Here is a 23,684-nt window from a genome sequence, read left to right on the forward strand (position 1 = left end):
GAGTTTAGCTCCGGTGAGGTTTGAGTGTGCGCGGAAGAGTGTGGTCGATGCCTGAGCGGGCTTTATAGGCGCGGGCGCGGGCCATGGCGTCGGCTGGCCGTTGGCGCGACGCGGGGCGCGCGCGGGCGTGCTCTGGCGCACACAGAGCGCGTCGAACACGTGGAGCTTTTCTTCTGCCCATGTTCAACAGCTCGCCCAAGTCACAAACGTGCGAATCTTGGCAAAAATCCGGTGCGAGTCTTTTCCTGGCACCTAGGGCTGTCTCTCATCCGTGAGCTGCCATGGCAGATATGGCCTAGGTAGGGAGATCTTCAGTCGCCAAATCGGGTGTGTCACTCTGCCCACCTCGCGACAAAAACCATGCCAAGGCATGTCAAACGTCAAGGTCTCGGGCTCAGCTTTTTCCAGTGGGTGCCCTAGGTGGTATGCCACATTTTTGGTATAGAACATAGGTGGATTTGGTGCCAGCTTCGAGGTGAACACGACTGATCTTTAGTGTAGGTATAGTTTTTAACTTAGAGAGAATTAGAGAGCCCTAGCTCTCTCTCTACTTAGGGAATGGATTTGGGGTTTCTCCAGGGGCCTTTTTGCAATATTTCCATCCCCTAATTGCTGGTTATAAGGTTACTTAAGGTTTGGTGAAAGGTTACTCATGTTTTGCACAATTGCTCACCCTCTCCCCCCTCTTATCCATGGCTTTGGGAGATAGGGTTCAAGATAGGTCTAGGGTTTTCTCCCCCCTTGTCCAAAGTGATAGTTGCACTCAATTAGGGTAATGCTTTTGGTCATTCACATCTCTTGGTTAAACCTAGTTTCCAAAGCCCTTACACTTTTGCTCCTTAAGTTTCTTCCACATGTGATCATAGTCCTTAGCACCAAGTGTGCTCTAGCCATGGTAACACCTGAGGTGTTACAGTCCCCAACTACACCTATCTCAAGCTCAAGATGCAGGGCCCCAACGGGGTCATCACCGTCGGCCCTACGTACCGACACACGTTCGAATGCGACGTGGAGTGCGTGGAGTACGTCGAGGCCCTCGCCGAATCCGAGGCCCTCATCGCCGACCTGGAGAGCCTCTCTAAGGAGGCACCAGACGTGAAGCGCCACGCCGGCAACTTTGAGCCAGCGGAGACGGTTAAATCCGTCCCCCTCGACCCCAGCAGTGACGCCTCCAAGCAGATCCGGATCAGCTCCGAGCTCGATCCCAAATAGGAAGCAGTGCTCGTCGACTTTCTCCGCGTGAACGCCAACGTTTTCGCGTGGAATCCCTCGGACATGCCCGACATACCGAGGGATGTCGCCGAGCACTCGCTGGATATCCGAGCTGGAGCCCGACCCGTGAAGCAGCCTCTGCGCCGATTCGACGAAGAAAAGCGCAGAGCCATAGGCGAGGAGATCCACAAGCTAATGGCAGCAGGGTTCATCAAAGAGGTATTCCATCCCGAATGGCTTGCCAACCCCGTGCTTGTGAGAAAGAAAGGAGGGAAATGACGGATGTGTGTAGACTACACTGGTCTAAACAAAGCATGTCCGAAAGTTCCCTACCCTCTGCCTCGCATCGATCAAATCGTGGATTCCACTGCTGGGTGCGAAACCCTGTCTTTCCTCGATGCCTACTCGGGGTATCACCAAATCAGGATGAAAGAGTCCGACCAGCTCGCGACTTCTTTCATCACACCTTTCGGCATGTACTGCTATGTTACCATGCCGTTCGGCTTGAGGAATGCGGGTGCAACGTACCAACGGTGCATGAACCACGTGTTCGGCGAACACATTGGCCGGACGGTCGAGGCCTACGTCGATGACATCGTAGTCAAGATGAGGAAAGCCTCCGACCTCCTTTCCGACCTTGAAGTGACATTCCGATGTCTCAAGGCGAAAGGCGTGAAGCTCAATCCCGAAAAGTGTGTCTTCGGGGTTCCTCGAGGCATGCTCTTGGGGTTCATCGTCTCCGAGCGGGGCATCGAGGCTGACCCGAAGAAGATCGCAGCCATCACCAGCATGGGGCCCATCAAGGACTTGAAAGGCGTACAAAGAGTCATGGGATGCCTTGCGGCTCTGAGCCGCTTCATCTCGCGCCTCGGCGAAAGAGGCCTGCCTCTGTACCGCCTCTTAAGGAAGGCCGAGTGCTTCACTTGGACCCCTGAGGCCGAGGAAGCCCTCGGGAACCTGAAGGCGCTCCTTACAAACGCGCCCATCTTGGTGCCCCCCGCTGCCGGAGAAGCCCTCTTGATCTACGTCGCCGCGACCACTCAGGTGGTTAGCGCCGCGATTGTGGTTGAGAGACGAGAAGAGGGGCATGCATTGCCCGTCTAGAGGCCAGTCTACTTCATCAGCGAGGTATTGTCCGAGACCAAGATCCGCTACCCACAAATTCAGAAGCTGCTATACGCGGTGATCCTGACGCGGTGGAAGTTGCGACACTACTTCGAGTCTCATCCGGTAACTGTGGTGTCATCCTTCCCCCTGGGGGAGATCATCCAGTGCCGAGAGGCCTCGGGTAGAATCGCAAAGTGGGCGATGGAAATCATGGGTGAAACGATCTCGTTCACCCCTCGGAAGGCCATCAAGTCCAAGGTCTTGGCGGACTTCATGGCTGAACGGGTCGACACCCAGCTCCCAACAGCTCCGATCCAACCGGAACTCTGGACCATTTTCTTCGATGGGTCGCTGATGAAGACAAGAGCAGGCGCAAGCCTGCTCTTCATCTCGCCCCTCAGAAAGCACCTACGCTACGTGCTACGCCTCCATTTCCCGGCGTCCAACAATGTGGCTGAGTACGAGGCTTTGGTCAACGGGTTGCGCATCGCCATCGAGCTAGGGGTCCAACGCCTCGACGCTCGCGGTGACTCGCAGCTCGTCATCGACCAAGTCATGAAGAACTCCTATTGCCGCGACCCGAAGATGGAAGCCTACTGCGATGAGGTTCGGGACCTGGAAGACAAGTTCTACGGGCTCGAGCTCAACCACATCGCCCGACGCTACAACGAGACTGCGGACGAGCTGGCTAAAATAGCCTCGGGGCGAACAACAGTTCCCCCAGGCGTCTTCTCCCGAGACCTGCATCAACCCTCTGTCAAGACCGACGACACGCCCGAGCCCGAGAAGGCCTTGACCCAGCCTGAGGCACCCTTGGCTCAGTCCGAGGTACCCTCGGCTCGGCCCGAGGCACCCTCAGCCCAACCCGAGGCACCCTCGGCTCAGTCCGAGGCACCCTCGGCCCAGCCGGAGGCACCCTCGGCCCAGCCTGAGGCACCCTCGGCTCAGCCCGAGGCACCCTCAGTTCGGCCCAAGGTACCCTCGGCCCCCGAGGGTGAGGCACTGCGCATCGAGGAGGAGCGGAGCGGGGTCACGCCTAATCGAAACTGGCAGACCCCATACCTGCAATATCTCCACCGAGGAGAGCTACCCCTCGACCGAGCCGAAGCTCGACGATTGGCGCGGCACGCCAAGTCGTTTGTCTTGTTGGGGGACGGGAAGGAACTCTATCACCGCAGCCCCTCAGGCATCCTCCAGCGATGCATTTCCCTCGCCGAAGGCCAGGAGCTCCTACAAGAGATACACTCGGGGGCTTGCGGCCATCACGCAGCACCTCGAGCCCTTGTTGGAAACGCCTTCCGACAAGGTTTCTGCTGGCCGACGGTGGTGGCCGACGCCACTAGAATTGTCCGCACCTGCGAAGGGTGTCAGTTCTACGCAAGGCAAACCCACCTGCCCGCTCAGGCCCTGCAGACGATACCCATCACCTGGCCTTTTGCTGTGTGGGGTCTGGACCTCGTCGGCCCCTTGCAGAAGGCAACCGGGGGCTACACGCACCTGTTGGTCGCCATCGACAAATTCTCCAAGTGGATCGAGGTCCGACCCCTAAATAGCATCAGGTCCGGACAGGCGGTGGCGTTCTTCACCAACATCATGCATCGCTTTGGGGTCCCGAACTCCATCATCACCGACAACGGCACCCAGTTCACCGGCAGAAAGTTCCTGGACTTCTGCGAGGATCACCACATCCGGGTGGACTGGGCTGCCGTGGCTCACCCCATGACGAATGGGCAAGTAGAGCGTGCCAACGACATGATTCTACAAGGACTCAAGCCTCGGATCTACAGCGACCTCAACAAGTTCGGCAAGCGATGGATGAAGGAACTCCCCTCGGTGGTCTGGAGTCTGAGGACAACGCCGAGCCGAGCCACATGCTTCACGCCGTTCTTTCTAGTCTATGGGGCCGAGGCCATCTTGCCCACAGACTTAGAATACGGTTCCCCGAGGACGAGGGCCTACGCCGACCAAAGCAATCAAGCTAATCGAGAAGACTCACTGGACCAGCTGGAAGAGGCTTGGGACATGGTCTTACTACACTCGGCACGGTACCAGTAGTCCCTGCGACGCTACCACGCCCGAGGGGTTCGGTCTCGAGACCTCCAGGTGGGCGACCTGGTGCTTCGGCTGCGACAAGACGCCCGAGGGCGGCACAAGCTCACGCCTCCCTGGGAAGGGTCGTTCGTCATCACCAAAGTTCTGAAGCCCGGAACGTATAAGCTGGCAACCAGTCAAGGCAAGGTCTACAACAACGCTTGGAACATCCAACAGCTACGTCGCTTCTACCCTTAAGATGCTTTCAAGTTGTTCGTATGCCTCGTTCCCACGCAAAGTTTAGTCATCAAGGAAGGGTCAGCCTTGCCTCGGCAAAGCCCGACCCTCCCTCGGGGGCTAAAAGGGGGGAACCCCCTCTGCGTCGAAATTTTCTTCGAAAAAAGATCTTTTCTACCAGAATGTCTTTCGTGCTTCTCGACTACTTCGAAAGTGGATCCTGAAAACGATGGAGTACACGTAAGCAGCCAAGGCTGACCGAGCCGAGGGACTCCTACGCCTCCGGGATACGGATAGCTCACTCATCACCTTCTGCGGTAAGTAACTCGCGTTCGGATAGGTGATTCCGTGGACCAAACAAGTCTTCACGCTCGAAAGCTCCTCTGCCGAAATGATTCTTCGGGCCTTCTCGACTGCGTCGGTGACAGAACCCTATGGACGGGTAAGAGTGCGCGTAAGCGGCAAGGCCGACCGAGCCGAGGGATTCCTACGCCTCCGGGATACGGATACCTCACTCATCGCCTTCCGTGAAAAGCAACTCTCGCTCGCACAGACAATTCTGTTACCGACAAAAAAGTCCAGATACTCGAAACAAGAGGAAAAGAAACGCAGCTTTACAACATGACGATGGTGTGTTTGGGCCTCGGCGGCCGCAGAAAACACACACTACAAGATAATCCGATCCTGCAGGCTCGGATCTTGACAGTTGAAGGGAGCAGCAGCACCCTCGACGTCAACTACACCTTCGGCGAGGTCCGACCTAGCCTCAAACGACGACGTGGTCGGAGGATCTCCACCCCGAAGGACGACATCAGCACCACGCCCAGGCCATCGCCGCCAGGGCCTTCTCCAGGAATCCGACTAGAGCAGACGGCTCGGCTGGCCACCCCGAGGACTCGGCCGGCTGTCCCCCGAAGACATGAGCCCGGCCCGTGGCCTCGGCAACTCAATTCCGGCGTCGGTCCCGCCAGTGGACGACCCGGCCAGGCTCTGGCCGACCAAGTCTTCTTTTCGAGCCAACTCTGCCTCTGTTCGAGCTGACACCGCTACCCCCGGCTTCGGCTCATCGAAGAGCGGCCGAGGGGTTCCTTTAACTAAGCAAGAGAAGCCTCGGACAGCAAGGCCGACCGAGCCGAGGGACTCCTACGCCTCCGGGATACGGATACCTCACTCGTCACCTTTGCACGGGGCGACTCACGCTTGGTGAAGCGGTTCTGTTAGCCGACAGACGAGTCTTAGTGCTCGAAATGAGGAAAAAACACGGCTTCGTGCCAAAAATACACACATGTTCAGGCCCCGACAGCCACAATGAACAAAAAGACCGGCATTCAAGGTGCCATTACAAACGGAACTCCGGTTCCGTCCCCGTGGGTATGAACAACCTCCACACCGGGGGGCCTGCGGGGCGACAAGTTCCGGGCGACTCGCCAGCGACCTCTGTAGCAGCAGCTATGGTCCCAGGACGGACGCGGCCACCGGAAGGCTCTCATTCGCGTCCCCGCTCAAGGGACGCGAACCAGACATCAAAGCCAAAGATCCGGAGGCCGGCCCGTAGGTGGCACTGATGGCCTCGACGGTGGGGAAGCTTCCCCCGGCTGCCACCACGTCAGCACCGACGGCGGCGTTCGCCTCTCCACCAACGCCGCACCGGCGAACGCGGGCCGCTCCAAAGCGCACCGGCAGGTCCTCGCTCCCGTCCTCGCCACGAAAGCGAGGAAGAGGGCAGAATGTTGCATCCTAGCTGGGCAGCAACAGTTCGCCTTCCCCGGCATGGCTAGAGGACGCCTCCTCCGCAGAGCTGGAGGATGGTTTCCACCACCAGAAGCTGGAAGAGGAGGTGGCCAGCCGACCCGTGTGGGAGGTAGAGCCCCGGCTCGCCTCGCTCTCCACCCCAGCAAGGATGGTAAACATCCTTGGAGTTGAGGGCGGGACCAAGATCGCAGCCCGGCTTGCTTCTCCCCACCCAGGGGCTGGTGGTCACCGTCTTGGGTGACCACCGGCGAGGGGATGCAACCGGGCTGCCTAATGAAAATCCTTGAAGCCGAACGATGGCTGAAAGGTACCAACTTCCACGAAGTTGCGTTCCTCCAACGACAAGGCAGAAGGATTGCGGGTGTCCCCCATCTGGGGGCTCGGAAGGTGGAAAGACACGGTGCATAAGGGAGCGCGAAGACATGGTCGCCTTTCAAGGAGGTCACCCTCCTTTTAAAGGCGACTCTCCCTACTTGCGTCCCCAGCCGTCATGGGCTGAGTCTTCTCCAACACGCTCCAAGGTCCTCCCCCTACAGCGCGGGGGCTGGGTCCCACGCGTCATGCAAACTGGCCCAGGGCAGAAGAAGCCAAACCGCCGTGCGCGGTGCATGCAACCGCCCAGCGGTTACAAGCATTCCTCCACTTTCGCCCAGACCAGCGGGTGAAAGGGCGGACAGCCGTGCAGGCGTCATGCAACCGCGCCAAGTGGGCGCGCCCCTCCGACTTCCAACGCATCCAGCATGGAGGCCCGGGCCCACGCGTCATGCAACCGGCGCGTCGGTTGCTACGTGCGAGCAACTGCACCGCCACTCGCACCACTAACACGCCTCCTCGACTGCGGAACCAGTACCGCGACTCGAGGCAACCCTGCGTACGACCCAGCAGTGCCAGCCAGGCGCGACGGTCAATACGGCCAAAAATGGGCCGGCAGTAATGGCAGTGGCAGGCGGGCAGGAGCAGCGGTCACGTCGTCAGCCAAGCTCACGTCACCTCGTGGGACAGCAAGAGAACCCTCTCTCACGGCGTGAAGACGGCGCGCCCGTGCTCCGTTCCTCGAACGGCTCGCGCACGCGCAACGTCCGCCTCGCGAACCACTCGCCCCGTCGCATTAACTCCGCGGCAGGACAGGCGGCGCCTCAGGCAGGAGAAGCAAGCGACGCTTCGCCTTCGCCATAATGACCGCGTCAAAAAAGGTACGCCACGTCATTCGATTTCGTATCCTTTTCCTTTTCCTCTTTCTCTCTCTTACAACAGGGACCGGGAAAGGGGGATACCTCGAAAAGGATCCTTCTCCGTGAAGGAAACAGGCCCCGAGCCTCCCTACTGATCAGAGGTTCAAAGGCTGGCCCCTCGGAGGGGTTTAACAGCCGCCTCAGAGCGCTTGGGTTCCGCCCCCACTACTGGTCAGAGGTTCGAAGGCCGACCCCTCGGAAGGGTTCAACGGCCGCCTCAGGCCACTCGGGCTCCGCGCCCACTACTGACCAGGGGTTCGTAGGCTGGCCCTCGAAGGGTTCACAGCCGCCTCAGACACAGAGCGAGGGATGACCCTGGGTACGTTCGATACATAACCAAGGCTCGGGCTACGCTCCCAAGGTACCCTAGGACATTTCTGAGACTAGCGGGAACGATCTTGTAACGTAATCCCATCAGAGGGAGGCATCGAGCCCTCGGACCCCGTCAAAAGGGGACCGGGTCCGGCAGATCACCCGCATGTACTTTTGGAGCGCGCCTCCGGGCCTCTAGCCGACCCCTAACAAATGGGGCACGAGTGTCCACTCGGATTACCCGTCAGCAGCTCACCGGAGACACCATGTTCGGCGCCCTCCAAGGGCAACATGGCGCTTTCCCCCCTCCTCCTTGCGGAAAGGCGACGCAGGGGCGTATGCAAAAAAGTCGAGTCTGTCCTTGACCGTCCTCTCGTCCTGTGTAGAGGCTCGGGGGCTGCTCTCGCAAACCCGGCTCCAGCCAAACCGTTGACAGCGTCAACATACCAGCCCGAGAACTTGGGACCCGACCGTGCACCCGGGCTACGGCCAGCTCGCATGAGGGAACAACCAGACCAGCCGAAGTGTTGCGAAATGCATTAAGACCTCAAAAGAGTCAAACCACTCCTCCGAGGCCTCGGGGGCTACACCCGGCGGGTGCGCTTGCGCGCACCCACCGAAACAAAACGCAACCAAGAAAGGCTGGTCCCCTTGAAAAAAGTGCGACAAAAGCCTCCAAGCGAGTATTAACACTCCCTTCGAGGCTCGGGGGCTACTGTCGGGGACCATAATTAGGGGTACCCTCAAGACTCCCAAATCTCAGGTGGTAACCCCCATCAACACAAAGCTGCAAAGGCCTGATGGGTGCGACTAAGTCAAGGATCGGTCCATTCGAGGGACGCGATCACGTCTCGCCTGAGCCCAGCCTCGGGCAAGGGCAGCCGACCCCGGAGGATTTACGTCTCGCCCGAGGACCCCCTCCAGCAACGGACACACCTTCGGCTCGCCCGAGGCCCAGTCTTCGCCAAGAAGCAACCTTGGCCAAATCGCCACGCCAACCGACCAAATCGCAGGGGCATTTAATGCAAAGGTGGCCTGACACCTTTATCCTGACGCACGCCCTCCAGTCGACAGAGCCGAAGTGACCGTAGTCACTTCGCCGCTCCACTGACCGATCTGACAAGAGGACAGCGCCGCCTGCGCCGCTTCGACTGTTGTGCCACTCGACAGAGTGAGGCTGACGGCAGCCAAGTCCGGCCTCAGGCGCCATAGGAAACTCCGCTTCGCCCGACCCAGGGCTCGGACTCGGGCTCAGCCCCGGAAGACGACGAACTCCGCTTCGCCCGACCCCAGGGCTCGGACTCGAGCTCAGCCCCGGAAGACGACGAACTCCGCTTCACCCGACCCCAGGGCTCGGACTCGGGCTCAGCCCCGGAAGACGACGAACTCCGCTTCGCCCGACCCTAGGGCTCGGACTCGGGCTCAGCCCTGGAAGACGACAAACTCCGCTTCGCCCGACCCCAGGGCTCGGACTCGGGCTCAGCCCCGGAAGACGACGAACTCTGCTTCGCCCGACCCCAGGGCTCGGACTCGGGCTCAGCCCCGGAAGACGACGAACTCTGCTTCGCCCGACCCCAGGGCTCGGACTCGGGCTCAGCCCCGGAAGACGACGAACTCCGCTTCGCCCGACCCCAGGGCTCGGACTCGGGCTCAGCCCCGGAAGACGACAAACTCCGCTTCGCTCGACCCCAGGGCTCGGACTCGGGCTCAGCCCCGGAAGACGACGAACTCCGCTTCGCCCGACCCCAGGGCTCGGACTCAGCCCTGGCCTTAGCCGACGGTCTCCGCCTCGCCCGACCCAGGGGCTCGGACTCGACCTCGACCTTGGAAGACAGACTCGACCTCGACCTTGGAGGAGCCTCCACCTCGCCCAACCCCGGGCACGGACCGACCACGTCAACAGGAGGCGCCATCATTACCCTACCCCAAGCTGACTCAGGCTACGGGGAACAAGACCGGAGTCCCATCTGGCTCGCTCCGCCAGACAAGTAATGATGGCGCCCCGCACGCTCTATGACGACGACGGCTCTCAGCCCCCTTACGGAAGCAAGAGGACGTCAGCAAGGACTCGATAGCCCCGATAGCTGTCCTTCCGCCAGGCTCCAGCGCTCCTCCGACGGCCACGATACCACACGAACCGGATGCCAAAACCTCTCCGGCTGCCATGATGGCATGTACTTAGGGCGCTAGCTCTCCTTCGCTAGACACGTTAGCACACTGCTACACCCCCCATTGTACACCTGGATCCTTTCCTTGCGCCTATAAAAGGAAGGACCAGGGCCCTCTTACAGAGGGTTGGCCGCGCGGGGAAGGACGGGACGGCGCTTGCGTGAGGCCGCTCGCTCCCTCCCGCGTGGACGCTTGTAACCCCCTACTGCAAGCGCACCCGACCTGGGCGCGAGACAAACACGAAGGCCGCGGGATTCCACCTCTCACGCCCGTCTCCCTCCGGCTGCTTCCCCCCTTCGCGCTCCGTCTCGCGCCGACCCATCTGGGCTGGGGCACGCGGCGATAATTTACTCGTCGGTCCAAGGACCCCCCGGGTTCGAAACGCCGACAGGATGGAATACCTCTTTGATGAACCCTGCAGCCATCAGCTTGTGGATCTCCTCGCCTATGGCTCTGCGCTTTTCTTCGTCGAATCGGCGCAGAGGCTGCTTCATGGGTCGGGCTCCAGCTTGGATATCCAGCGAGTGCTCGGCGACATCCCTCGGTATGCCAGGCATGTCCGAGGGACTCCACGCAAAAACCTCGGCGTTCACGCGGAGAAAGTCAACGAGCACGACTTCCTATTTGGGGTCGAGCTCGGAGCCGATCCGGACTTGCTTGGAGGCGTCGTTGCTGGGGTCGAGAGGGACGGACTTAACCGCCTCTGCTGGCTCGAAGTTGCCGGCGTGGCGCTTCGCATCTGGCACCTCCTTGGAGAGGCTCTCCAGGTCGGCGATGAGGGCCTCAGATTCGGCGAGGGCCTCAGCATACTCCACGCACTCCATGTTGCATTCGTACGCGTGTCGGTACGTGGATCCGACGGTGATGACACCGTTGGGGCCCAACATCTTGAGCTTGAGGTAGGTGTAGTTGGGGACGGCCATGAACTTGGCGTAGCATGGCCTCCCCAGCACTGTGTGGTAGGTTCCTCTGAACCCGACCACCTCGAACGTGAGGGTTTCCTTTCGGAAGTTAGAGGGAGTCCTGAAGCAAACAGGCAGATCGAGTTGCCCAAGGGGTTGGACGCGCTTCCCGGGGATGATCCCGTGAAAGGGCGCCGCACCGGCCCGAATCGCGGACAGCTCGATCTACAAGAGCCCGAGGGTCTCGGCGTAGATGATGTTGAGGCTGCTGCCTCCATCCATGAGGACCTTGGTAAGCCTGACGTTGCCGATGACGGGATTGACAATGAGCGGGTACTTCCCCGGGCTCGGCACACGGTCGGGGTGGTCGCCTTGGTCGAAGGTGATGGGCTTGTCGGACCAGTCTAGGTAGACTGGCACCGCCACCTTCATCGAGCAGACCTCCCGGCGCTCCCGCTTGCGGTGCCGAGCTGAGGCGTTCGCCACTTGCCCACCGTAGATCATGAAGCAGTCGTGGACCTCGAGGAACTCCTCTGCCCTGTGGCCCTCCTTCTTGTCGTTGTCATGGCCTTTGCCACCTTCCACTTGGGGCCCGGCCTTATGGAAGTAGCGCCGAAGCATGACGCACTCCTCAAGGGTGTGCTTGATGGGTCCCTGATGATACGGGCACGACTCCTTGAGCATCTTGTCGAACAGGTTGGCCCCTCCAGGAGGCTTCCGAGGGTTCCTGTGCTCGGCGGCGGCGACAAGATCTGCGTCGGTGGCGTCGCGTTTCGCTTGCGACTTCTTCTTGCCCTTCTTCTTCGTGCTGCGCTGAGCGGACGCCTCGGGGACGTCTTCCTGCTGGCGTCCCTGAGGCTGCTTGTCCTTTCGGAAGATGGCCTCGACCGCCTCCTGACCAGAGGCGAACTTGGTGGCGATGCCCATCAGCTCGCTCGCCCTGGTGGGAGTCTTGCGACCCAGCTTGCTCACCAGGTCGCGGCAAGTGGTGCCAGCGAGGAACACGCCGATGACATCTAAGTCGGTAATGTTGGGCAGCTCGGTGCGCTGCTTCGAAAATCGCCGGATGTAGTCCCGCAGGGATTCTCCTGGCTGCTGGCGGCAGCTTCGGAGATCCCAGGAGTTCCCAGGGCGCACGTATGTGCCCTGGAAGTTTCCGGCGAAGGCTTTGACCAGGTCGTCCCAGTTGGAGATCTGCGCAGGAGGCAGATGCTCCAGTCAGGCCCGGGCGGCGTCGGAGAGGAACAGGGGGAGGTTGCGGATGATGAGGTTGTCATCGTCCGTTCCACCCAGCTGGCAGGCCAGCCGATAGTCCGCGAGCCACAGTTCCGGGCTTGTTTTCCCCGAGTACTTGGTGATGGTAGTTGGGGTTCGGAACCGGGTCGAGAACGGCGCCCGTCGTATGGCCCGGCTGAAAGCTTGCGGACCGGGTGGTTCGGGCGAGGGACTCCGATCCTCCCTGCTGTCGTAGCATCCCCCACGCCTGGGGTGGTAGCCTCGGCACACCTTCTCGTCGAGGTGGGCTTGACGGTCACGGCGGTGGTGCTCGTTGCCGAGGCGACTCGGGGCTGCAGGCGTTGCGTCCCGCGTGCGCCCGGTGTGGACCGAGGCTTCCCGCATGAATCGGGAAGTCGCGGCGCGATGCTCCGGGGGGTACCCTTGCCTTCGGGAGGCAGAGCTTTCGGCCCGTCGGTCCACGGCATCCTCCAGGAGATTCTTGAGTTCTCCCTGGATACGCCGCCCCTCGGTGGTGGATGGTTCCGGCATCGCTCGAAGTAGTATTGCTGCTGCAGCCAGGTTCTGGCCGACCCCACTGGAAGCCAGGGGCAGCCTTGCCCTGGCATCGTCAGCGATGCGGTGCTGGACGTCCTGGGGCAGATGACGCGCTTCCCCGGCTGGTGCTCGGCCTGCCCACTCCTGCCCGATGTTCTGCCGGAGCTGCACAAGTTGTCCTGCTTCCTCGTCGAGCCTGGCCTGCATCTCGCGGATTTGCTCGAGCTGTGCGTCCTGACCCCCCGCAGGGACTGGGACCACAGCTACCTCCCGAAGGATGTCAACGAGAGGCGCAGGCCTAGGGGGATCACCGTCCTCCGGCATACCAAGGTGGTTGCCTTCGTCGAGACCCCCTAGATCGACGTGGAAACATTTGCGACTTGGGCCACAGTCCTCGTTGTCAAGGCTGTGGCCACCATGGGAGCAATCGGAGAGGCAGTAGTCACATGCGGCCATGAAGTCTCGCATGGCACTGGGGTTACCGAGCCCGGAGAAATCCCAACCAGAGTCAGGCTCGTCATCTTCCTCGGAACCCGGGGCCCATAGGTCGAGACGACCGTCAGTCGGTCCCAGGTTGACCACATATGGTACCCCGGAAGGTTAGGATATGCCTTTACGAAAGCGTCCACCGAAGCGGGGTCGCTTGGTGGGTCGAAGCTAAATCTAAAAGGCACAGGGTGAAAAATGGACGATACCTCTTAATCGACGGATGTTGACGGAGTCGCGTTGGGGACGAACTGCACCGTGATCTCAGGTACGAGGCTAACACCTAGCAAGTCCTTCGCGAGCGTGCTGGCGTCATCCGTCCGCTTGGGGTTGGCGTGTTGCGGGGAAACGACGCTCGTCTTCATCTCAAACGCGAGGTCAACGCTCAACGTGTCCCCCGCTGGGGCGCCGGCGCCGTCGACTCGCTCGACAGCCAACGAGGTGCCGCCTCCTGCTTGGACATGGTTGCCCCGCCTCCTCCTCCTGCGGCGGGGAAGGTGACGGGACAGGCCTGGATGCTGCTCTTCCGCCATGGGGGGAAGACGTCGTCGATTCCGCCGCCGGCGGGCGGGCTGACGGCCGCCATTATCGTTGTCGCGCGGCGGAGGAAGGAGTACCATGTCGTAGCTGCCGTCGAGGGACATGAACTCGAGACTCCTGAAACGGAGCAGCGTCTCGGGCTGGAGAGGTTGCTGGAGACTACCCATCTGGAGCTTGACGGGAAGCTGTTCGTCAACACGCAGCATACCCCTACCTGGCGCGCCAACTGTCGGCGTTTCGACCCCGGGGGGTCCCTGGACCGACGAGAAAATTGTCGCTGCGTGTCCCAGCCCAGATGGGTCGGCGCGAGATGGAACACAAGGGGGAAAAATGGAACCGCGGCTCGTGTTGTCCTGCGCCCAGGGCGGATGCGCTTGCAGTAGGGGGTTACAAGCGTTCGCGTGGGAGGGAGAGAGAGAGAGCCTGTCCGTCAGCCCGTCCTTCCGCGCGGCCAACTTTCCGTACGAGGGCCCTGGACCTTCCTTTTATAGACGTAAGGAGAGGGCCCAGGTGTACAATGGGGGGTGTAGCAATATGCTAACGTGTCTAGCAGAGAGGAGCCAGAGCCCTATGTACATGCCGATGTGGCTGTCGGAGAGGTGTTAGTGCCCTGTTCATGTGATGTCGTGGCCGTCGGAGGAGCGCTTGAGCCCTGTAGAAGCACAGCTGTCGGGGCTGTCGGGTCCTTGCTGACGTCTCCTTGCTTCCGTAAGGGGCTGAGAACCGCCGTCGTCATGGGAGCACACGGGGTGCCATCATTACCTGTTTACCGGGGCGAGCCAGATGGGACGCTGGTCTTGTTCCCCGTAGCCTGAGCTAGCTAGGGGTAGGGTAATGATGTGGCCCCCTATAACGTGGTCGGTTCGAGCCCAAGGTCGGGCGAGGCGGTGACTCCTCCGAGGTCGAGGCTGAGTCCGAGCCCTGGGGTCGGGCGAGGCGAAGACCGTCTTCCGAGGTCGAGGTTGAGTCCGAGCCCTGGGGTCGGGCGAGGCGGAGACCGTCTTCCGAGGTCGAGGTTGAGTCCGAGCCCTGGGGTCGGGCGAGGCGGAGACCGTCGTCCGAGGTCGAGGCAGGGGCCGAGCCCTGGGGTCGGGCAAGGCGGAGCTTCCTATGGCGCCTGAGGCTGGACTCGGCTGTTGTCGGCCTCACCGTGGCGGGTGGCACAGCAGTCGGAGCAGAACAGGCGGCGCTGTTTTCCTATCAGGTCAGTCAGTGGAGGGGCGAAGTGACTGCGGTCACTTCGGCCCTGTCGATTGAGGAACGCGCGTCAGGATAAGGTGTCAGGCGATCCTTGCATTGAATGCTCCTGTGATACGGTCGGTTGGCGAGGCGATCTGGCCAAGGTTGCTTCTCCGCGAAGCCTGCCCGAGCTGGGCCTCGGGCGAGTCGAAGGTGCGCCCGTTGCTTGAGGAGGCCCTCGGGCATGGCGCGGATCCACCTGGGTCTACTGTTCCTGCCTGAGGCTAGGCTCGGGCGAGGCGAGATCGTGTCCCTTGAGTGGTCGGAGCTTTGACCTGTATTGCGTCCATCAGGCCTTTGCAGCTTGTGCTGATGGTGGTTACCAGCCGAGTTTAGGAGACTTGGGGGTACCCCTAATTATGGTCCCCAACACTATTACTACTACTATACAAAGCGGGATGCAAACACTCTCACCCATGCGTCCACGTCGCCTGAAAAAATGCGTGCACACGATGTTTGATCAACGGATACGATTTCTTCTCGGTCTGTCTGCGTCCAGAGCCTTCCTGTAATTACAGCTCGCCTTCATCGTCTCCCCGAATGACCTTTTGTGTTCGTCGTCTCCCCAAAAGGACCTCCCAAGACCTGGCATCTCCAGCGAATGCGACGCCGGGAACCACCGACCGTGCGTCCTCTCTCCTCGTGCGCTTCGCCCGTCTCCACAGTTGGTGCAGGTTCGTCCAATACGTCATGGCCTTTTCTTCAACCATAGCGCGTACTGGTATCTAGGGTTTTTCAACTTATCGATCTTCGCCGTCGTCAATGTCTCCCTCGACCATGCTCTTCTCCCTAACTGTGACGAGAGTAGGTCCGCCTGATTCGGATCTGCATGGTCAAGCTACAACGGGGCAGGAGCCAGAGAGCTCCCATGGCTCTATCGAGTTGGGATGATGAAGATAGAGAGGTTATAGGTTTCCCCTTAAATCTCATTGGAGCTCGGACCTGCTGCACTCGCAGTGACCTGACCACCTCCCATGTGTAAGCCCAGGCAACCTCCGTCGACCGTGGTTCCAGGCGTTTTTTTCGTCCGATGATATCGGCGGCGCTCCTGGTCCAGGTCGTCTCCCTCGCTGCATAGTTTCTTTTTTACTTGCCCAGGCAGCCTCAATGATATGTGCAGGGCCGATATGCAAAGTCCCCTCCCCCGGTCCTGTAAATTAGTATGATTTTTACTTGCTGGTTTCTTTGTTGTGCAAGTCAAAATAGTTCTTTAATTACTCGAAGTTGCAATGCTAATTATTCTGGCCAAATCCCAGCACTGACATTGCGCAAGTCGATTTCAGAAAGGTTCTTCAATTACTCAAAAAATGCATCGCTAATTATTCTAGCCAAATCCCAGCATCAGTAGGACAACAACTCTTCACCTTTCAGTTTGATTCGGTCCTAGGTACTGGCCTATTGTCGCTGCTCACTCGAAAGAAAATGAACATGCAGGTGAAAAAATGAGAGATTGAAAAGGAGCCTGGTCGTATGACAGGGAAAGCAGTAGCTACTCTCAACGTTCTCCTTGCGTTAATCCGTGTAGAATAAGCGAATGCCAGAAACCTATGTCCACCAGCCCACTAGAGAATATTTAATTTTACTTTGGTGACTCTCTCTTAGTTCTTAGCTAAACTTGATTTGTTTGCCATTTAACTACTACATATAACGACTTATAAATTTATTATCCTTTCTTCTAAAGAAATTCTTTAACGTACATATAGCAACTTATAATTTGACCCAAATGGAACATGTCACCGAAACACTTGGAACAGACAGAGCTTGCTTCTGAAGTGCTATAGCTCCTAAAGGACCAGGTATCATCAACGAATGTATCAAGTTGAATTAACTGACACTCCTCGACATCGACGAAACATCTTCTGACTAGGTCGTTCTTAACTATTGAGGGGTGTTTACTCTCTTCCATCTACTGCAAAATTCAATTGGAAGGATATCTAATGTAGAGTTAATTTGAAAAGACTGTATCTACTTCTAGAACAGGTACGAGATTTTATTTCAGACAACACACTCACTTCTATGTTTCTTCAATGTGTTACACAACTAAACATACCAATACTAATAAAAAAATGTTGATATTGCCATATATTTATGAGTGTTGCTATGTTAAACTGTGGAAGAATAGATGATTAGCATCGCCAATGCCCACATACTTACATATTTATATGTCTTATAAATGTGCATATGCATATATAATACGCACACATATGTGCTCATATTAATTAAACACAATTACCTATTTTCTATGTCCTCCTTACTCAAGCATAAATCATCAGATCATCTCTATTTAGCTCTCTCTTTATTTCTCTTTGCCTATTGAATTCTTACTTAATTAAAGGTCATTGAAAAATAACAGGTTACGAGTATAACTTATAAAAAATAATGAATCCCCAATCGACATATGCAGAAAGCAGCAACAACAAACGCGTGAACAAAAGGAAACACAATATGTTCTTATCTTGCACATTAAATAATGAATGTAGAAAACAGTCAGTTATTGACTTGGTAGATGGCCTCTGTTTTCAGACTCTTTTACTCCGTATATACCACTACCCACAAATGTCGCAGAAGCACGGAAAACCCGAAGATTGTTATTTAACCAAAATAGACTTGGCAGAAGAGGTAATGGCGTAATGCCAACTTAACCAAATGTGATGGCACCAAACATGGTTACAATTCCTTCATGAATAAATAAATAAAATTTCTAACTACCTTACTTCTTTTGTTCAAAAAAGACTCAATGATGACTACAACGACGACTTCACAATGTGCCTATTTCACAAATGAGTACATACAGTCACTTAAAGGTAATGCGATATACGAATACCTCTTTTTTTAAGTAGGCCTTAATTATCCTTATTAAAAAGACCTTGCTAACATCGTGCCATTTTTTTCTCTGCAAATCCTTAATTCAATTAATCCTGTGCGAACTTTTTTGGCCAAAATCAAACATAGCTTCGTATCCAAATAGATCATATCATGGGAAACCTGAATACGAGTGCTCACATATACATGCAAATAGAAAATAGAAATTAATTGTGATAACCATTTATGCTGAACACTTCTATCTCCTTTCTCTTATGCTTCCATACGAAGACATTACAATTCTTTGATTCCCAACTATACAGGTTCAAACATGGACCTCTGCTCATCAAAGAAAAGCCGGACACCAGATCTTCCAAGAACTGAAAATTTTCTCAGATTATCAGCAACGTTTTAGGTTGTAGAATCCTCTCTGTGTAATTATATATAACTGCTCAACTCTTCTGAAAACATTTTATGTAAATATAACAAGGTAGCTTCAAATATTGCAACAAACATATTACCTTCTACCAGTGCTCACTTAACTATATATTATTTTATATAAATCTGTTGTGCGCGCGCAAAGCGTGCACCCGTTATCGTTACTAGTTTTATAATAGGCTATAAATCGAGTTTTCATTATATATTTAACATACCAATGGACTAATTTATATCAAAGAAATTTGCGGCGTGGGTACGCGGGTAACAGGGATGGGGAATGGTTCTACGTCCCTATCTCCGTGAACCCGACGTTGATTCTCTCTATTTCGACCCTCGTCTCTTAGGGTTAGTTCGGAAAAATAGAGTTACCAAACTAGCCATTAATAAATGAATTTCCCATGGAGAATGGGAGATTGAATTTCCACTTGTCGGGGACCATAATTAGGGGTACCCTCAAGGCTCCTAATTCTCAGCTGGTAACCCCCATCAGCACAAAGCTGCAAAGGCCTGATGGGTGCGATTAAGTCAAGGATCGGTCCATTCGAGGGACTCGATCACGCCTCGCCCGAGCCCAGCCTCGGACAAGGGCAGCCGACCCCGGAGGATCTACGTCTCGCCCGAGGCCCCCCTCCAGTAACGGACATACTTCCGGCTCGCCCGAGGCCCAGTCTTCGCCAAGAAGCAACCTTGACCAAATCGCCGCGCCAACCGACCAAATCGCAGGGGCATTTAATGCAAAGGTGGCCTGACACCTTTATCCTGACGCGCGCCCTCCAGTCGACAGAGCCGAAGTGACCGCAGTCACTTCGCCGCTCCACTGACCGGTCTGACAAGAGGACAGCGCCGCCTGCGCAGCACCGACTGCTGTGCCACTCGACAGAGTGAGGCTGACAGGCAGCCAGGCCCGGCCTCAGGCACCATAGGAAACTCCGCTCCGCCCGACCCAGGGCTCGGACTCGGGCTCAGCCCCGGAAGACGACGAACTCCGCTCCGCCCGACCCAGGGCTCGGACTCGGGCTCAGCCCCGGAAGACGACGAACTCCGCTCCGCCCGACCCCAGGGCTCGGACTCAGCCCTGGCCTCAGCCGACGGTCTCCGCTCCGCCCGACACAGGGCTCGGACTCGGGCTCAGCCCCGGAAGACGACGAACTCCGCTCCGCCCGACCCCAAGGCTCGGACTCAGCCCTGGCCTCAGCCGACGGTCTCCGCCTCGCCCAACCCAGGGGCTCGGACTCGACCTCGGCCTCGGAAGACAGACTCGACCTCGACCTCGGAGGAGCCTCCACATCGCCCAACCTAGGGCATGGACCGACCACGTCAACAGGAGACGCCATTATTACCCTACCCCAAGCTGACTCAGGCTGCGGGGAACAAGACCGGCGTCTCATCTGGCTCGCTCCGCCAGATAAGTAATGATGGCGCCCCGCACGCTCTATGAGGACGGCGGCTCTCAGCCCCCTTACGGAAGCGGGAGGACGTCAGCAAGGACTTGACAGCCTCGACAGCTGTCCCTCCACCAGGCTCCAGCGCTCCTCTGACGGCCACGACGCCACACGAACCAGGTGCCAAGACCTCTCCGGCTGCCACGACGGCATGTACTTAGGGCGCTAGCTCTCCTCCGCTAGACACGTTAGCACACTGCTACACCCCCACTGTACACCTGGATCCTCTCCTTGCGCCTATAAAAGGAAGGACCAGGGCCCTCTTAGAGAGGGTTGGCCGCGCGGGAGGACGGGACGACGCGTAAAGTCCCTCGCTCTCTCCTACGCGGACGCTTGTAACCCCCTACTGCAAGCGCACCCGACCTGGGCGCAGGACAACACGAAGGCCGCGGGTTTCCCCTTTTGCCTGTCTCCCTCCTTTGTTCCCCCCTTCGTGCTCCGTCTCGTACCGACCCATCTGGGCTGGGGCACGCGGCGACAGTTTACTCGTCGGTCCAGGGACCCCCCGGTCTCGAAACGCCGACACCACTGATCATCTCCAGTAGGTCGTGTAAACGGCCGTGTAAAGCACTGTTCATAATAGAGTTTGAAATAAGGTGTGAGATATGAAGTGTGTTAGACTATCTACAACAGTTTACCCATACACAGTTTACCTATACCCATATTTAAACACTACTCTGCGAATAATACAGTCTACCGTGCAGAAACAGTGCAACAGTGTTTACGGGGTGAACTGCTGGAGTTGGCGTTAGATAGTCGATGGTCTACTGCCGCCGTGCTCTCTCACTGCCAGTGTCCCACCACCGCCATGCATGTTTTGCGGCAATTGCCGGCTACTATACTCCTCCGTCTCCAATCATCAGGCACCAGGTGACGATAGATTGAGCCGTCATGGCCCCCGTCCCTATATATATAATATCCACAAATGCTGATGATCGATCGATATTTTTATTGCAAAAGAATACACATCTTGTTGTTTATTAGAAGCTAGTGTGTGTGCGTATATATATATATGTCAAACTTGGTTAAATAATATTTCATTTCTCTCCTGAAGCATGCAGATGTATACTTATTCATTTTTACAAGCAGTCAAACTAATGATAAACTAGTTAGATCGTTCGTTTACACACCTGCTGTCTGCTGAGTGACAGACAATAATAATGAGCTAAGCGCAGAGGAAAGAAAAGCTTTATATGTATGCATGTACCAATCAGTTAGCTGTAGCTACCTTTACTGACTTTGATAGATACATGTCTGTTCTTCTGGTGTCAGACAAAATTTCATGTAATAATAAGCTACTAAGCTAGCATATCATCATTTTGTTGGCCAAAATTAAATATCAAATCTAATGACCGGATTGTACTTTCCTCATCCTGACTGCTTGCAACACATTCTGTCTGTCTGTCTTTCTGTTGGTTCTACAATTTGTCAGCACATATGAAATTCTTCTTACATACCTACTTACACATGCTCATGATTGTGCTGTGCAGCTTGCGACGCAACTTGGATTCTCTCCTCTCCTCTCCTCTCGTTGCAACAAGGCAGTCCAGTGAATGAGACGGATGGCCCCAGCTGTGCCTGTAGCTGATGCATGATGGAGCTGAGCCTGTGGGTGGGAATCTCTTCTCTGCTGGTGGCCACTCGCCTAGCTCCAAAAACACACACACACACACTCTCTCTCTCTCTCTCTCTCTCTCTCTCTCTCTCTCTATCTAGTGGGAAGTTTCACATCACTAGCTCCATCGCAATTGGTATGGGTGGTGCTTCTGCACAAAAGAAAAAAGATGTGCCTGTCTCACTCCCCAACCAACTTGTGAATTGTCATGCATCGATCCTAGCTAGAGCATCTCCGAGAGCAAAAACCCTTGTTACAGTTTTCCAACTCACATTCTACTATATATTAGGATGTGTTGGGCACACATGGAAGTAAGGCAAAATGATGCATCGACATGTGATACGTGAGCACGTATTTCAGAACCCGATAGGTTGGTTGGAGTGGGCTTCTTAAAATTATTACTCCGAAGCGTGCAATTGAGATTGTAGTATTATAATACCCACGTATTTGTAAATTTGTTATCGTCGTTGCTTTAAACACCCATCTATAGCTCACTCACTGCTGCTGTTACTGGCATTTCTCCCCTCATCCCGTTCCTGAAAACGGATCTGAGGCCGTCGTCTTCCACTGGGTCGCGCTCCTGTTCGCTCCGTCGTCAGAAATGCAGGCAGCGCCAGCAGGTCTTGCTTCACGCTCCTCGCGGATGGTGGCCCCTCCGGCCCGCGCCGATGCAGTTGAAGCTCCTTCCGAAGTGAGTGAAAAGTGTTCCTTGCTCCTTCCAAAGTTTAGAGATCACAGCAGCGAGGTATAATCGGAGATTTGCACTATGCTATTGTTGAAGTGACGCATTTTTAAGGTTTAGGGCAGTTTACGGCAATGCAGTTCAAGCTCCTCCTTTTTATTGTTCAAGTGACATAACTATAATTTAAGTATTTGTTTGCGCCAGTTTACATAACTATACATTAAGTATTGTTTATGGCAGAACTATAATATTTGTGCAGTGACTATATTTTAAGTATACTTCACATAAATATAGTTTAAGTATTTGTTTTGCGACAATTTACATAACTATACATTTTAAGTATTGTTCAGTGACTATTTGAGTTTACATAACTATACTTTATAGAATCTATCACAAAACACAGGCAAAAGACATTGTTGGGAGTAGTAGGGGCACAAAAACCGTGGGCGCCTCGCTCAACACGAGCAACATTGTTTACGGCACTAGCAGAAATGCAGAATACGTCCGCGCCATCTATTATCCAGCACACATGATCCGATATGTTTTAGCGTTAGGAGCATTATATATTTGGATTGCAATACTGATGTGTGAGAGAATCTCATTCTTCTATTTGTATTGTAGGCACAAAGATTAAATAGAGTTTGGAATGGTCTTTTAGACGCCATTAGACACATGCAAGTCTCAGCCGATGAGTTGAGGAGGTTGACCAGACGCAACCATGTGCCTGAGTATGTAGAGTACCTACGCAAAAATAGATTATGAAGCCCATGTGAGTGCTGTTACTGAAATTGCACAAGGTCTAGACCACGTGAGCACAGATTTGGCGGAAGTTCTTATTGGTCCGCAACCTCTTCTTGAAGATTATGAAGCCCTTGGTTTGTACGATGATTTCCAATGCGATGGTGAAGATAGCTCTGTGGACTCGGATGAGATCAATGATCGTCGTCTATCGCATATGAACGAGCGTATATGAGATATTTGTTTGCGAGAGAGTTCAGTTTGCCATTGATGTCTGTAGCTTATGAAGCCCTTAGTTAGTTGCCACTGTTGTTCCTGGTACTTGTATGAATTGGGTTATGAAAATGAAGAGTTGTGTTATGAGTTGTATTTTGTGATCATATAATGGCTTCATGTGATAATTCTGCACCTGTTGTCACTGTTGTTATGAGTTGTATCTTATGAAGCCCTTAGTTAGTTGCCACTGTTGTTCCTGGTACCTGTTGATCATACAATTGTTAGTTGTCACTGTTGTTCCTGGTGCTCATGATTTCAAGATCATTTTGATAATTCTACACCTTGTTGCTCATGAGGCGAGAACACTGACTTCAGATGTTATGTGATGCTCACACTACTAAACTGAAGGACTCCAGTGGATGCTCACACTACTGAATTGACGGCGAGCTGGTGGCCATCGGGAGGCAGTGGATGACGGCCTCCAGGCCCAAAGGCGCTGCTGCTCACAGCAAGATCGAACTCGCTGAGGCCTGAGGCTGAACTGAACTGAAGGACTACGGCGAGCTCCTACCTCGAAAACTACAGTTCAGTTTTCAGGTTCATAAACCAAGGACCCGTTGTCGGGCTAGATCGAACTCGCCGAGGCCTGAGGCAACTACTACCCTGAAAACTGAACTGAACACATTACACCTTACACAGACTGAAGTGAACACAGTACACAAATTACTACTGAACTGAACACATTACACCTGAAAACTG

The 23,684-nt window shown here is 55.6% G+C and overlaps 1 pseudogene across 2 annotated transcripts; it reads left to right on the top strand.

The window, feature by feature from the left end:
* The first annotated feature begins 15,547 nt into the window (after positions 1 to 15,547).
* Positions 15,548 to 23,221, top strand: LOC100280004 (LOC103643267-like pseudogene; annotated as a pseudogene). Of its 2 annotated transcripts, none has more exons than NR_158741.1 (4): positions 15,548 to 15,666; positions 21,165 to 21,286; positions 21,579 to 21,980; positions 22,593 to 23,221. The product of NR_158741.1 is annotated as a protein-like pseudogene, transcript variant 2 (transcript). The 2 variants fall into 2 exon arrangements; NR_158740.1 differs by adding an exon at positions 20,379 to 20,544 and having other exon boundaries at positions 15,564 to 15,666; positions 21,165 to 21,980; positions 22,593 to 23,172.
* Positions 23,222 to 23,684: the final 463 nt, after the last annotated feature.

The sequence above is a fragment of the Zea mays genome, chromosome 6, assembly GCF_902167145.1.
Source record: "Zea mays cultivar B73 chromosome 6, Zm-B73-REFERENCE-NAM-5.0, whole genome shotgun sequence".
Classification (NCBI taxonomy): Eukaryota; Viridiplantae; Streptophyta; class Magnoliopsida; order Poales; family Poaceae; genus Zea; species Zea mays.